This window comes from Papaver somniferum, unplaced genomic scaffold (genome assembly GCF_003573695.1).
Source record: "Papaver somniferum cultivar HN1 unplaced genomic scaffold, ASM357369v1 unplaced-scaffold_133, whole genome shotgun sequence".
NCBI lineage: Eukaryota > Viridiplantae > Streptophyta > Magnoliopsida > Ranunculales > Papaveraceae > Papaver > Papaver somniferum.
Window position 1 is genome coordinate 13,416,137 of NW_020622492.1, and position 16,198 is coordinate 13,432,334.

The window sequence follows — 16,198 nt, forward strand, 5'->3', positions numbered from 1 at the left end:
ATTGAGTGATATCTACTTTAAGACCTACATTTCCTCCCCTTCTCTTTATTTCAAGCTCATTCACTAACTCAGATTCTAACACAATCTTCTCCTATATATTAACTACAACAAATTCAGTAATTTGTAACACTGAATTGTGACACTAATAGCTGTAACGAAACATGTTACAAATATTAGTGTAACAAAGCACTAAAAGTGTGACATTAAATCATAATTTAATATTTATAATTATGTCACATTTTTAACTGTGACTTTCAAGTGGATCCGAAAAGTGTGTATTTTTTTTTTCTTTTTTTCTCAATAATACTAAAAGTTAAATTTTTATAGATAAAAAACCTGAAACTATCCATAGTCCCCACGTTTTTCCCCACTCTTCGTTTCTTCCTTGGCAACTGTACATGTGTAGAAAAAAAATCAACTTCCCTTCTCTGCAACTCCAAGGTTTCTCAATCTCCCTGTAAGTTTAACCGATCTCTCTCTTTATATGTTGTCGATCTTTATAAAGCGTCTGGTAATTAGTTTTTTTTTTTCTGGGAAAAATTATAAGATTTAATTTCTAGGGTTCATGATGTTGATAGAATTAATTTTGTTTTCATACTAAATCGAGGCTTTTAATTTAACTAGGATTCCACCACTCTTCAGATGGTTAGCAGAGATAAATCCAATGATAATACAAGATGCAATCGAATAAGAATCTGTTGAAATTGAAGGAATTTCAAAAACCTAATCCTAATAAACTTGAATACGATAATCTTTACCTTGATATCAATAGTATTAAGATCTAAATTCTAATGTAATACTTGTCTTTTGGTTACAAATCATTATTATTCTAATGTAATTCTAATGTAATATTAGAGTTTTCGTTTATTGTGCCAATTCGAGCATCCATGGTTAAGCCCCAGTTTTACTCTTGTTTCAGGATTGATCAGTGGGGTTCTTCTTTTTAAGCTGTGGAGGACGCTGATATGTGCTGTTATCTCCTTGCAAATCCCCAAATTTTCACTAAATTTGTTTTCCTTTCAAGTCACTTGAGTTGTAGCAAGGAACTGCAATCTCCTAGCAATTGAATTGTCCAATTGGCATATTACAGGTTGTGCTGAACTATAGGATTGTTCTGGTGGATGAAAGCTGGCGGATTAAGTTTTAGAGGGTGAGAGATAATGATTTCTTGAAGATTCCAGGGCGCTGGATGCTGAAGGTTGAAGATTCCAGGGCGTTGGATGCTGAAGGAAATATTGATCCCAATCGTTATAAATCTGTTTGGATCACCAACCTTCACATTTCTATTCGAGATGACCGCTATTCTTGTTTGTGCCTGCAAAATTTGGGTAAAGCAACAATGAAGCGTGAAAACGAGATTGGTACATTGGTGATCCAAATTTTAGTGATATTACTCATCCATGTTTCCATCCTGAACACCGGGTTTGCAAATTTTGATGCTTTCTTGAAATAATTATGTTCATACAAGATCGAAAATTGTTTAGCTGAACTTTTACTTGTTTTATATATATATGTATTTTAAATGTTTAGATCGGTAGGTTTTTTGGCTACTGGTGAGCATTTTCAGATCTAGTTTTTGTAATCAACGTTAATATTGGAATATACATATGTACACAGTAATGATTTTCCTCATATGTCCACACTGGAAATTATTGTGTAGATGGTGCGGCTCAAGGGAAAAGATGAATCAGCAATGGTCTAGACGTTTCAAAGCTGATGGAGACGTTTCAAAGATGCTGGAGATGCACAAGAAGCAGTAAGTGTTTTTGCATATACAATAGTAGCAATTAGATTTACACTCAAAATTGATGCAATTTGATTATGTTATCCTAACCATTTCTATGCATGAAAATAATCAATAATAACACTGCGACTTATGTTCCGAGAGAGGATTTTTTTTTTGGGGAGAAATGGGCTGACAATTGGCCGCTCGATCTCTATGCTTACAGAACTTAAACGGATAAGCACAGTGAAGCTAGATTTTTAATATAAAAGTTCGCATTTTGAGTTTCCTCATATCCTTCCTGGACAGCATATGGGCTATAATCATATTGAAGAAAACAAAAGAGTTTCCTTTTTATAATTATTTGGATGCAGTTCACATTCCCGAAATGTCATCACTGTGATTTCTTATGGGTATGACGTGTGGCTTAAAACAAGATGGGAAATGTACTTTGATTGTGTTACCTGGTTGCATCCACAAAGTGACGAAACTGAAAACATGCAATTATATTATTATGCAAAATATTTTTATGATTATTGCTTTGTATACGGTATTCGTGAACTGTCTTTTTGCTGTAACCGAGCAGGCAGAAGAAGAAAAGCTGCTGCGAGTAGAGTTTGTGGAGTAAGGAAGGTAGCTTTCCCCCAAAAAAAGTTCACAAGTCTGTGATTCAAATAATATCACCCCTGGACCTGAATTTATGCATGTTTTTTCAACTCAGACTAAAGAATGATCCTGAGTGGAGATCAGTCAAGGTATGTCTTATGTCTGTTTTCTACTTTCCCATGCATGTATCTCTCTTATTATTAGAATTATTGCCTAACATAAATTAGTCAATATCAAATTATTTTCTAGTAAGTTATTTCTTTTTGTAGGTTGTCTAACGTTCTTGGTGACAAAATTATGTTTTGCATTCGCTGGCAAAACACTTCCTGGTTTTGATCCAAATACCCGTCCATACTTGTATGGTTCGGTAAGTATTTTCTGTTCATAATTGTAAAGATTGATTTCGTTTGATGGGAACATTTTTTGGGGCATTGTTTTTATTTTGAAATTCATGCATTTGTTGCTAGGCATCTGCTCTGCTTATAATGTGCTTTTTTGCTAATACAAACACTTGCTATATAATGTTGCTATGTTGCAGGATAAAGATTTGATTATGCTGCATTGGCTACGTATGAACTGCATTTCTTTATTGTTAGAAGAGAGGTTAGTATGAAAAATGATAACATGCATCAGTTTTTGTTTCTTTGCATGCATTTTTTTATGCATGAGGGTAGCCATATCTGGTCAGAAGATTGTGCTCTGCCTTTTTGCTGTAATTTAGTATTTTGGGCTCACTTATCATTTGTTTTTTAATAACACATTTGGTCATTTTACTCTGTGTAGGACGTTCATAGTAAAGAATTAACAGAAGGTGCTGAAGATAGTGTGGCCAGAAGGGTTTAGGTGGGCATATATGGGAAAGTTGATAAGTGCAGAGTGATGGATGTAAGGAGTAGCTGGTTATGATATTAGACGTTTTATTTAAAAATGTATATTGCAATTTTGGTTTTCTGACAACTTGTTTGTAGAATGTATCGTTTTTTTGTTTTGAAGAATGTATCGTTTTTTAATGTAACAACTCATCTAAAATTTTAATGCAATACGTTTTTTTATATTACTTGCATATGGAAGGTGCGAATTTGGATTTAGAAAAATGTTTCTTGGGTGGTTAAGGGCAAGGAAGGTGTAGGCGCCCCCTAACGGGAGAATATAAATATATTTTTTTTGTCAATTGCTGCCAAATATGTTACACTAATGTGTAATATCTTTGTTACAGAAATTAGTGTAACTTTAATTAATTTAAGTCACACTTATTAGTGTGACCGCTAATGTGTAACAAAAGAATAACACCATCTTTATTACACTTATATGTGTCACATTAAATAAGAAGTCACACATATTTGTGTAACAAAAAGTCTGATTTGGTAATGAATGCACCCTGTTGAATAGAAACCATTCTCCCAATCAAAGTACTAATCCTGGTAGTTATAATTCTTTAATTGTTTTCAAGTTAAAATTAGCTAGGCCAATTGGTCCAAAATGTTCATCTTTCTTGGCACCTTGAACTTTACGAAGAAGGAATAAAAAAATTAGAATTAAACCCTTTTGGTATGAATCTGTTGCTCCAACAATATTGAATAGCTTTCGCTAATTCAATACTAATAGGTGTAGAATACACCGTATTTACTATCTAGAGTTTATGCTTTCTTTGCTATTTTTTCTTGTAAGTTATGTATTTTACGCGTGTTTTTGAGTTATTAGGTACATTGGAGTCGCACGGAGAAAAAGAAGAAGAAATCACCTAAATTGAGCAAAAAGGAAAAAATTATCATTTCACAGGAGAACACTATCTGGAGCTCAGCTAAGGATAAGGGGCAACCCATTTAAGAGTTAAAGCACCCGGTTAGATACTCATGGCACCTATGTATTAAGCTAGCTGTGGATGTCATTGGGCGGCCCATTATAGTACCTAGATCCGGACCCGGTCTTATAGTGAAAAATACTAGAACCCCCTACTATATGGGTTCAACCATATACAAGCCCCACAAAATGGATCTTACACCCTCAACTCCACACTTTCCGTTTTTGATATTTCTAGGCCCAGAATTTTTTTTTTTGGGGCCTGGTTTTCAATTTTCCCGGATTGTTGACGTCATCAGGATTTTTAATAAAAGTAAAAATACCGAAATTAACCTTCCCTATTTATAGACGTTTTATACCTACCAGAAACTGAAAACCAAATCAGATTCAGCTCTTTCTTCTCTCCGCTCTCGTTCAGAAACAGAATTGGAGATTTTTCTTCAGACGAATTCGTGAATTTTGATAGTTTCATACTGATTTTCGTTAATTTGATAGGAAGAAAACGAGAAGAACAACAACATAAACGAGAAGAAGAAGAAAACGAATTTTCTCTCAATTCGTTGAGGTGTATTCGTCTGTTTTTCAGATCTGACGAGATAGTGAAGCTGCATTGATGAACAACAAATAGGTTTGTTCGATTTTAGCTTTTCTGTTGCTTGATTCACTAGTTGTCTCATCGATTTTTTGAATCTCGATCTTCTACTGATTACGATTTTTGTTCTGTTTTGAATTTGTTGAGTCTGAGAAGAGGAAGAAGACAGTTGGGAATACATAAATCAAAATAGGTACGAATTTTGATTTCGATTTAGTTTTCAAATTCAATTGATTTTGATTTTACCGTTTCGATCTATTTTTGTCACTTTTGATACTTACACATGTTTTTGTTGATGCTTACACATGTTTGTTTGATACTGAGAAGAGGAACAAAATAAACATTGTTTCAGAAGAAAGAAAACAACAAATCTAGGTAAGAATTTTATGTTGTTTTTTATTTCAGATCTGTTTTCAATTTTTTTTTTGAATTATTTTGTTGTTCTTTCATGTGCGATCTGTTAATTTGTTGTTTTACTTTTTGTTGATACTGAGAGAAGTATGAAGAAACAATTTTGTTTCAAAAAAACAACTTCAAATTGATTTGTATCATGCTGTTTTTTTTGTTACAATATGTGTAACTTGAGGTTACACATATATATCATGTTGTATTTTAGGCATGCTTAAAGAAGATGCAGATGTTTTTTAGTTGCAGCATGTGTAAATTTATTTTACACATATATATCCTCTTTGTATTTTTAAGCATGTGTGAGGAAGATGCAGATGTTTTTTTAGTTACAACATGTGTAATTTTAGTTTACACATATATATCCTGTTGTATTTTAAGAATGTGTAAGTTGAAGTTACATATATATGTCCTGTAACATGTTTTATTTGTAAACAATTGTATCATCTGTATCTTTTACTTATATTTAGCTTGCCGCATAGAATATACTTCTCACGAGGGGGCAACGCCCCCGAGTGAATTGCGTTCGTTTTCAAATTTTGATATTCTTATTGTGTATTTGATATTTTCAGGTTGTCATGGCTGTTGTTAGTTGCATTGCTGTTGTTCGCTACTTTTCTGATTTCATTACCCTGCGTGTTAATACTGATATCAAACTTGATGATTTTAAGGAACAAGTTTGCAAGGAATGGAAGCAGTTTACTCCACTTGGTATTACTTTCTTCTTTCGAGAAAGTGGGAAAGATTTTCCGCTTGACTGTGATTTTTCTTTGCAAGCTCTTATATCTATCACAAATAGTAAACATAAGACCAGTGTTGATATTTTCTTGCAAAATGTTCCTCGTGTGGCCTCTTCCTCTAGCTCTAGGGAAGATTCTTCTATTTCTAATGGGTCTAGTAGTACGTCTTCGTCCACAAACAATCTTACTGTTGCAATGTATTTGGAAGATAAAAGTAAGCCAGCGAAACCTTTGTTATCGGATGGTTGGCCCAAGGTTCTTGGTGATATTGGCCATGTGTTTGTTGAAGGAGTTAAGCAAGTCAGGGTTGCTTTTACCAAGTATCGTCTTCGCACTGGTTTCCAAATGATTGTAACTCACAATGAGCGTTCTAGGTTCACGGCTAAGTGTGCAGATGAAAAATGCGGCTGGAAATTCCATGCAGCTTCTATCGATGAAAGGAACGAAATGTTTCAGGTAGGTTTTCCGTGTTCTGTCATCTAATGCTTAGCATATGTTATGTTTTGTTACAGTATGTGTAACTTTGGTTTACACATGATATTTTTGGCACCATATTGTGTTTTGGTTGAATTGTTTATATTTTGTATGAATCTCTTCAGGTCAGGTCTTATAACCCTGAGCACATTTGTGGTGCTGGTGGACGCAACTTGAACCAAACTTACTCCACCAGCTTCTCGTCTAGTTTGATTGAGGAAGAAGTTCGCAAAAATCCTCACAAGAATCCCAAGCAAATTGCTGCTGATTTCCAGACCAACTATGGGATCAACATGGAGTACTACCAGGCATATAATGCTAGGGAAAAGGTTTATGATACGATTTATGGCGACGATGTCAAGTCCTACTCGCACTTGGTATGGTATATTGATGCTATAAGGGAAACCAACCCTGGTAGTGTGATAAAGTTTGAACGTGAAAATAAACAGTTCCAGCGGATTTTCATCGCATTTGCTGCATGCATCAAAGGGTACCGGTTTTGTCGTCCAATGGTATACTTGGATACTACTTTCCTTACTGGTACATTCAAAGGTTGCTTGATGGCAGCTACTGGGATCAATGGTGGTAAAGGTATGTTTTTTCTATGTGTTTTTTTTTATGAACAACTTCAGTTGACAAATAACTAACAGTTACACATGTGTAACTCTCAGTTACACATTACTTTACTCAGTGTGTAACTAAGAAAACAGCATCTGTAACCTTAAGTTACATATTTGTTTTAGCATGTGTAACCTTAAGTTACATATTTGTTTTAGCATGTGTGAAACTTATTATTCTTTCGATTCTGCACAATTTTTTTTGTAGGATTTTCCCCCTTGCTTTTGCACTAGTCGATTCTGAGACGATCGACAACTGGGAGTGGTTTTTAAGGAATTTGAAAGAAGTTGTTGGTGATGGGAGTCCAATCACCTTCCTTTCGGATCGCCATGAAGGACTCTTTCAAGGTGTTCCACTTGTTTATCCAGATGGGTTCCACAGCTTCTGCTACTATCATTTGACGAAGAATATACCCATCACTGCAACAGATCCTAGGTACTCACTTGTGATGGACCATTTCCGAGAGGCGACATACGCACTCTCACCTGAAAACCATGCGAAAGCCATACAGAAGATTAGAGATTTGAACTGCGATTGGGTGGCTGATTACATCGAGACAATCCCACCTGAAGCATATGCGAATGCCTATTTCAAAGGTTGTCGGTATGGACGAACATCTAGTACTCTAGCAGAATCAGTCAATAGCTGGGTTCTGGTTCACAAGAAGATGCCTGCATCTGCTCTTCTTGATCAGGTTAATTGAGTGTGTGTGTGTTTTGTTGTTTTGTTGTCTTTTTATTTCATGTTTTGTCACTTTATGCATTGATGAGTTTTTTTCTCCTTTTCAGATTAGGAGGAAAATAATGTGTTTGATGGCGGAGCGTCGTGAAATTGGTGCTAATATGATGACTCCATTAACCCCTGAGTATGAAGAAAAGCTTGTGGCTCTTCAAGATGAAGGTTTGGCTTGGGAAGTATTGGTTGCTAGTCCTACCGTGTTTGAAGTTATTAGTGAAAGGTCTCACATGGTGGACCTCGAACACGAGACTTGCACCTGTCAAAGGTTTGGTTTCTTATGCTTTTTTCTTCTCTTTGTATGTTCTTTTTTTTAAGAATGTGTATATCCACTTTACATTAGATATATGCATGTGTTAATAATAGTTACAAATTTATTTTGCAAGTGTAACTTAAAGATACACATCCTGTACATGCACCTGTAGCTAGCTAATTTTGAGTGTTTTATGATTTGTATGTGCAACTAACTGATTTTTGATTTGTTTTTTGTTTTCTTCCAGGTGGCGCGTATATGGTTTTCCTTGTGCTCATGCTCTTGCAGCCATACGCAAGATTAAACGTGAGGCTATTGATTTCATTTCACCGTATTTTACAAGCGACTATTTTAGGAAGACTTATATGCATGCCATCCAGCCGATTCCCAACTACAACAGGCCTGTTGAATATCATCCAGACGACACCGTCAACCCACCTACCGTGAAGAAGCAACCAGGTAGACCACCAGGGAAAAGGATTATAAGTAAACACGAGAAGAAGGTGAAGAGGAAAGTTCATTGCAGCAACTGCAAGGAAACAGGTCACAACAAGGCAGGTTGCAGGAATCCTCGGAAGTTCACACCCCACTAGCTTGAGCCTAACAAAATTCATTTCTGCAACTAATGATTTGATTGTTATTTATCTTTGATTATTTGTTTTTTTAGTTTTCTTCATGTTGGTTTTCATGGACCAAACGTTTTTATTTTTCTTCAACGTTGATTATGTGTAAGGATGATTCATTCAGATTTTATATTTTGTCAGTTCACAGTTGAAATATTTTATTCTATTTTTGATTTATTGTATACGTCTGATCAGTGGTCAAATGCTTTCTGTAACTTTTGTTTACACTCAAATATATGGATGTGTAACCGGAAGTTACACTGCTGTGATGCATGTGTAACATTAGCTTACACATGATAAATGCTGGTGTAACTTTATTTTGATTTATTGGGCAATCCGATCAATGGCTTGTGTAACTTCAGTTTACACTCAAATATATGGATGTGTAACATTAGCTTACACATGATAAATGTATATGTAAACTCAGGTTACACTTTCTGCATCAAATTAAGATGTGTAGTTACTTAACCTGTTGCATACTTTCTGAAACCTGTACACACAGCAGTAGTAGTTCTAACAAGATAAAAGTTTTTAATTCAAAGAATTTCAACCCAAAAATATTTTGCAAAACTAAGAACTGCTAAAATCTACTAACTGACGAAATTTAAAAGTTTCTAACAACATATTTTCCAAGTCTAACATCTGTTTGTGGCTAACAACATATTTGCGAGTATAGATTTTTTCTAATCCTAATGACTGCTTTACACATCTCTAGATGGATCCGAAAGAATCTTGTATAGCATGCTTCCTCTCATGCGGTTCAGCTTGTCAGTCCACCATAGCATCATAGTTGAGGTTAATTTTTTGTCAAGTGGTTTATTCTTCATCCTGATCTTCATGTAATTGCATACACATGGAAGACAGTCAGGAATTGTACCTTGTGGGGGCGCATTGAGATTCTTGGCATTTTCATTCATCCCAAGAGCAAAAGGACAGCGGAGTCTCAGTTCTGTAGTAATTGCAAATGCATATTTCTTGGCTTGAAGAAGGTGTTCACCCTTGAGTTCCTTAACGTTTGACGAGTTCATGTAGGACCAAGGATTAGAGCTCCTCAAGTCATACTCCAGCAGTTTGTAGTGTGTGTTGTTGTTGCACATTGGGGCGAAAAGTCTGACTGCATCGTTCTTGTACTTGACATACTCCTTCGCAAGCTTCGGAATCCAAAATTTCTTGAATTCTTCGTAATCCTTCAAGTAAGAGATCTGCAAAAACCATTTGGAATGTCAAACTCACATTTTTAATCAAAAGTTACAAATGAACAAGTGATTATGTAAACAGAAGTTACACATAGGGCCTTGGGTTTTACACTGGAAAAAAAATCTTGAGTATGTTATCATAATCTTACAACATATACTACACATTATAAATGCAATAAGATTTTAAATATATCGAAGTACTTACGTATGCTTTTGGCGACAGGAATATCGCCTTGTCATACTTGCTGTTAGAGTTCATCTTCGTCCTCAATCTGCTAATGTAGAAGTCGATGAATTCTGACTCCAAGAAGGATTCTTTCTTTGTAAGCTGTATCATTAGTTCTCCAGATATATCAAACAGCTCGCTACCATCTTCTTTGCGTTCCATCCAAGTAATGTCTCTGCATTACAAAGAAGTAAACTATTATCAATCAAGATAACAGAATCAAGTAGTAAAATACAACAATCAATAACAGAATCAAGCCTACTTGGAGTCAAGCTACTTACGTTTTCGGATGAGTATTGAAATATTCAAGCACTTTATTCTTTTTCTCGCCTTCCAGCCTTTCGATAACTTCTGAACCTTTCACATCGTTTCTCATTGTTCCATCATCTTCTTCAGCAACCTCAGCCATTCTATCTTCTTCTACTTCTGGAACTGCGGCCATTTCTTCTTCATTAGCTGTCTTCTTAATCCTCTTTGAATTTCTTTGATATTGTTTCAGATCTTGTGTTGGGATTTTTCTATTCCTCAGCACACGTTGTTGTATGAATGATGGTTGCCTTTCTCTTATTGTATTCGCAGCTTCCTTCAGTAACTCTCCTGCAGGTTTTGGAGTTTTTTCTAATCCAAGGCTAAAAACGTTTTCCTGCGTTGTAGCTGCGCAAACAAATATAGGCAGAATCTCAGTAAAATTAGCACATGTATGTAACTTAAAGTTACACAAGCCAAAATAATAATGTACTGTATGTAACCTCAAGCTACACATGCCTTTTACAATGTGTAACTTGAAGTTACACTTCCATTACAAACAAAACACACTGTATGTAACCTCAAGCTACACATGCCTTTTACAATGTGTAACTTGAAGTTACACTTCCATTACAAACAAAACATAGAACGGAAGAGTGGTTACCAGTTGAGGTAGGTTCTGCATTCTCCGTCACTGCGGGTCCATGTTCAGTTTTGTTAATGTTGCTGACGATCTCATCTATCATTTCACTCACTTCAACATTCGTCATATCATCGGGGTTAGCTCCTAGTTGCACCAACCTGTAGGTCTGAGCATTGTCAGGCTGTGTTTGCGGTGTTGTAGCAGTTATCACCATGGAGTCCTCAAACTGTGTTGAAGCAGAACTGTCATCAAAAGTTCCAGGAGTTGGCTGAGTTGGAGCAGTCATAACCAAACCGTCACCAACAGTTGCAGGTGTATCCTCATTGACTTTTGCAGTAACATCATCACCTACGGCTTTTGCAGCTACATCATCACCTGCCCCATCCACAACTCCACCATCTGCAGCTTTCTTCTGTGCCTCATCCGTAACAGGTGTCTCTTCAACATCTTTCTTCTGCTCCTCATCAACATTATTTGTAGGAGTGGGCTTTTGCTTTGCGACAGGCCTTTTCTTTGGTGGAGTCTTGCAAGTTGTCACACTCTTCATACTCGAACTATATGTCCTGAGTGGTCTTTTGTGCCCCTCTGCAGCAGTTTGAGCTTGCAGAATTGTTGGCGTATTTCCAGCTGCAAGGCTCATACATGGAACTGCACAAGTATTGAAACGAGAATTAGGATGATGATGATGTTAAATTTTTTTAATAAAATTTCAAGAAGAATATATCATGTGTAATCGACTGGCTTGGATAACTAATATGTGTAACTTCATGTTACACATGAATATGGCATGGATACCTAGTGTAACATGGAGTTACACATGCATCTAACTAGTGTAACCAGAAGTTACACATGCATGTGGCATGTGTAACTAGGGATTACACATCCATATGATCAGTTTACTCAACATTTATTAAGTCTAATCAAGTTAAACAAGCAAGTTAAAAATGAACAAGTAAAATATGAAATTAAAAAGGTTCAAAGACCTTAGTGTCAACTAATTGGGTACCTCTATCAAGTTAAAGAAGCATATTAAAAATGAACAACTACTTACATTCTTCATGGAAGGAAGTTTCCGCGTCATCTTTCTCTTTCTCTTGCTCAGTACTTCCATCTCCTTGTTGCTCTGTCTCAACTAATTGTAACTCTTCTTCTTCATGCTCAGTAGCTCCATGCTCAGTACCTCCATGTACATCATCTTCATGTTGCATAAACTCTTCCTGGGTCACTTTGTAAGGATCAATACCCATTGCTTGCATAATTTGGCAACTAAATTTGTGAACCTTGAATTCCGCTGTTCCTGAAAGGTCCCCTTCTGATATCCCTTCTCTTGCAATTGCATACACTGCTTTAAGCATTGCTTGCTTTTCTTGCAGTTGCTCTTTCAGATGGCTATTCTCAATAGTTTGCGCTTTCAGCCAACTTTGCAGGTCGTCCTTGCTGGGTACCACGGTTGATATACCCAGCTGCTTCTCAAGCTGTGAAAACTCAGCCACAAAGCTAGGAGTTGGCTGCAATTAACAGATGGAGAGGTTAAAAAGAGATTGCAAAAAACAGTTGAACATTCTAAATATACATTTTTCGGTTGTATGTGTAACTTAAAGTTACATAAGCACATTTTATATGTGTAACCTATAGTTACATAAGCACATTAGATATATCTAATGTAAAGTGGATATGTGTAACTAAAGGTTACACATATATCTAATGTAAAGTGGATATACATATAAAATGTGTAACCTATAGTTACATAAGCACAGGATATATATACAAACAGGATATATATGTTACATAACCTATAGTTGCATTCACTTGTGTTATCTTTTGCATGTGTAACTATAAATTACACAAGCACATTTAAATGTGTAACTTATAGCTACACATGACAATTTTGATTACATCAAAGTTTTATCTAAATTACATTACCATAAATTTACAAAACCTAAACCAACTGACATATAACACTTACCGAAAACTGTGTCATGTCTGTTTTCCAAATGTAATCAGAAATCTGGTATATATCCCATCTCCCAACCCTCGGGATATCTTCCTCGTGGTTCTCAACTTTCGGGATTAATCCTGCTGGCGTGTGTTCAGCAAACAATAACTGCAACATATAAATTTTAATTAGTCGATTGAACAAAAATATCCATCACGTAACACTAAAACTGCTGGAATAGAAATTACACACAAGCTTTTTACCAGTAGGTATTGCACACAAGCCTTCACATTTGACAAACAACTAAGATTAGTATGAATCTCTTCAAACAAGTGCTCGTGTATTAAATCAGGCCACGACACCTTGAGCACCGTATCATAAGTTTCAACGATACTAAGATATTTCGCGTTCACTCCATTGGCATTTTTGTCGCCAAAAAACAATACACAGCAAAGATAAAGACCTATCAGGCAAACTAGATCCTTTTCATCAACTTTCTTTCTTTTCCCACTTTTTCTCCTTTTTGCCATAAGTTGTTTTATCTTCTCTAAAATGTTTGTCTTAGTCACCGTCGTCTGATGCTTTGTAGATTTGATATCGGTGAAGTATTTGCTGTATAAAACATTGTCAGTCAAATCACTAGGACAATAGTACTTTAACAGCTTCTGACCCTTTCTGCTTCCAATCCTCTGCATGCAAAATATACCAGCCAGCTTTGCCGGTGTAGACTCTATAATCTTATCATCAGCAAACTTGAATGAACATGGTGTCTCACAATCCATGTCAAAGCAGTTCAAGAGCTTCAAGACGCCGTGTTTGTTGGTAGTTATCTGTCTTGTTGTAGTTGGTACAGTTGTATCATAGTCATCGTAATACATCATTACGAGTTCTCCGTAAGCAGCTCTCCTAAGATATCTATGAGCCCTATCAGTCAGTCCTATAGGCTTTATCACCTTTACTAAATCCTTTACTGCATTCAACGACTGCCTTAGGTTTCCTGTACACATCACACACAAAAATAGCATGAGTCAGTATGTTGTGTACTTATCAAATACACTCGTTTTTAACTACAAAATGAAAATCATGTTACAAACTATGTGTATTTTCCAAGTACACAAACTGAATCATTTTATTCTGTGTTGTGTAACCTTAACTTACATGCATATGAAGGTTTAAAGGGGTCATTTTTTTATGTCCAACTATAACTTACAAACACAATACAGTCATAGGTTATATTTTTGCATGTGTAACTTTTAGTTATCTAGGCAATTGCCAAATCAGTTATGTTATTATGCATGTGTAACTTGTAGTTACACAGTCAATTGGCAAGTCAGTGATTAGATTTTCAATGTGTATCTTATAGTTACACAGCCACTTTGCAAGTCATTGGTAACATCTTGAATGTGTAACTCACAGTTAAGATGTGTAACTACAAGTTACACAGCCACTTCTGCAAGGCTCATTTGTATATGTAACTACAAGTTACACACTCAATATACAAACCACAACATAGTGGTGAGATTTTGAATGTGTAACTTAAAGTTACACAGGCCCTTGTTTGCGTAGTTATACATTCAAAAGCATCACTTACATTAGAAACTTTTAAATTTCTTCAGTTAGTAGATTTTAACTACAAGTTACACACTCAATCCTAGACATTCTACAAGGTGTAACTTTAACTTACACATGCATATTAATGAGTAACTTTAATTTACACAACCAATTTTCTATGCGTAACTACAAGTTACACATCCTAAACACAACCAATTTTTTATGTGCAACTACTAGTTACACATCCCTAGGCAAGTCAGTGGTGACAGATTCACTTGGTATGTGTAACTATAAGTTACACAATCAATATACAAACCACAACACAGTCAGTGGTTACATTTTGAGTGTGTAACTTATAGTTACACATGTCCTTGTCTGTGTAATTACATATTCACAAGCATTATATGAGAAATAAACATGAGACCATGACAACAATAGTTTTCACAACTTAGTACCTGTAATTGTATCATCTTTTCTAGGGGGATTCATTTTTCCTTTCACCATTTTTATTCCAAAAGAAATTTGATTCTGAATCTGCAGTTGATGTAGTAATAAAATCAAGTTAGTTGATTGCAATTCAACTTAGAGTTTCTAGGGTTTTCAAACAGTAACATCTCAGAAATGAAATCCACTAAATCAATCAGTTATATCACATCCATGACTTACCTTTGTTTCTATTTAATCAGTTATTTCATGGATTTTATGCACAAACGATTGTTCTCCTTCTCCGATCTGTAAAATTATCAGTCAGAATGAGTTATGTTTGTTGTAATCTCATTACAAACCCTAGTTCAGAAATTTTCGACCCACGAATCAGTAACAACAAGAATCAAAACTAACAGCTTCAAATCAAAACTTACCTAGTGATTAATCGTCGGAGTATTTCATCAACAGGAATCAGTAACAACGGCGATTTAGGTTTTGAATCTGAAACTGAATCTGAATCTGAAACTGTTTCTTTTGATTTTTTTTGGTTTTTGAATCTGAAACTTTTTCGATCTGTTTCTCTGATTTAGGGGTTAGCAAATGATGAATAGTTTTTGATCTCGATCTTTGTTTTGGAACAGATTTCAGGAAGATTTCTTGATTTTTTGGGTTTTTTTCTAGATTTCTTTCTGTTTCAGGTGAGTGAGATTTGTTTTCTCTCTCCTTGGAAATGAAATAATGGCGTCTGAACGAGAAAAAGGTAGGTGACGCCTCTTATATACTTGAGGCTAATTTAGTCTTTTTGCTTTTATTAAATTTATTTTTTAATTCAGGGCCTACTAATAAAACTCTTTTATTTAGGGGTCTCATATTATGGATTATCCATGGATTGGGCCTGAGCCTAATTTCCCGGTTCTTATACTCGAAACCTAAACTTAGAGAAATCATTTTCTCTGTTAAAACAGTCCCTGAAATTGAGACGAGAAAAGCAGCAGCAGCTGTTGTTTACTGCCGAGAGAATAGATCGAGAAGCCAACAAAGAGATCGAGAGTTAATGAGCTCTGCTGACTGAATCGAGAGACAAAGAAGGTGATTAAATGGCTGAAGATGGTGATGAATGTTACTGCTGTGATGTAGATTTAGGGTTCTCTGTGTATGATTGGTGTTCTTGGAGATTAGAAGGGGGATCTGGTGGCTGTGATAATGAATAGGTAATGTTCATATTTCGATTTGGTTCGAGATGGGTTATGTTGGTATGATTTTGGGATTAAAAAGATTGAATCTGGCAGAGAGATTAATAGAAGAAGCTGCTGCTGGAATCGGTTTGGATCGAGAAAAAGTGAAGAAATTAAGGGGGATCTGTGGGTTTTCTTGAAATCAACAGATGAGAAGAAATAAGGGTCTG

At 35.6% G+C, this 16,198-nt stretch overlaps 2 long non-coding RNA genes across 4 annotated transcripts; one reads left to right on the forward strand and one right to left on the reverse strand.

The window, feature by feature from the left end:
- The first annotated feature begins 344 nt into the window (after positions 1 to 344).
- On the forward strand, positions 345 to 3,364 carry LOC113333523. Of its 3 annotated transcripts, none has more exons than XR_003352106.1 (7): positions 345 to 457; positions 920 to 1,422; positions 1,661 to 1,756; positions 2,310 to 2,478; positions 2,599 to 2,696; positions 2,868 to 2,932; positions 3,113 to 3,364. It is a non-coding gene; the product is annotated as an uncharacterized LOC113333523 (long non-coding RNA). The 3 variants fall into 3 exon arrangements; XR_003352107.1 differs by having other exon boundaries at positions 920 to 1,361; XR_003352108.1 differs by having other exon boundaries at positions 920 to 1,328.
- Positions 3,365 to 13,784: 10,420 nt separating this feature from the next.
- Positions 13,785 to 15,261, reverse strand: LOC113333818. Its single transcript, XR_003352388.1, has 4 exons — positions 15,228 to 15,261; positions 15,034 to 15,099; positions 14,823 to 14,901; positions 13,785 to 13,813 (listed from the first exon to the last, which is right to left on the reverse strand). It is a non-coding gene; the product is annotated as an uncharacterized LOC113333818 (long non-coding RNA).
- Between the last annotated feature and the right edge of the window lie 937 nt (positions 15,262 to 16,198).